The sequence below is a fragment of the Austrofundulus limnaeus genome, unplaced genomic scaffold (assembly GCF_001266775.1).
Source record: "Austrofundulus limnaeus strain Quisiro unplaced genomic scaffold, Austrofundulus_limnaeus-1.0 Scaffold3144, whole genome shotgun sequence".
Taxonomy (NCBI): domain Eukaryota; kingdom Metazoa; phylum Chordata; class Actinopteri; order Cyprinodontiformes; family Rivulidae; genus Austrofundulus; species Austrofundulus limnaeus.
The window spans coordinates 1-571 of NW_013955546.1; positions in this window are offsets into that span (position 1 = coordinate 1).

A 571-nucleotide genomic window follows, 5' to 3' on the forward strand; every position below is an offset into this window, starting at 1 on the left:
CTCCGTGTGTTCCAGGTCCGAAATGGAGGCTGAACTCTGAAACTTTCAGTTTCATTTAAAAGAGGAGTGGTTTTTTTTTTATTAAACAAGAGGTGAGTTTAAAAGAGAAGTTGCTCACCTGACTGGCTCCACCCAGTCCTCTGCAGGTCTCTCTGCAGCCAGCAGGGGTCAGCAGAGACCAGAACCACAAACAGCTGTTTGTTACAGATGTGACTCAGATTAAATCTAAATAAAAATAAATCAATTAAAACTGTTCGAACAGGAAGGAAACAATGAAGGTTTCAGGTTTTCTGACTTTCTGCTGTTAAAACAATACATTTATAAATATATAATCTAATCCTTTGTGTTCCATCTTTAAAGTCAAGTTAACATAATGAGAAGTAAAAACAATTTAAAAAGACAAATTTCATCATTTAAATGTGTTTGCTTTGTGATGATCAGTCTGATGTTTTCCTGCAAATGTTTCCAGATTCTAAATCCAACATTTGATTCAATATTTCTCTTGTCAAACTGAGAGGCTAAACTGGTCCACCTGCAGCAGTAGAAGAACATTTGTCAAAGTAAACTTTGC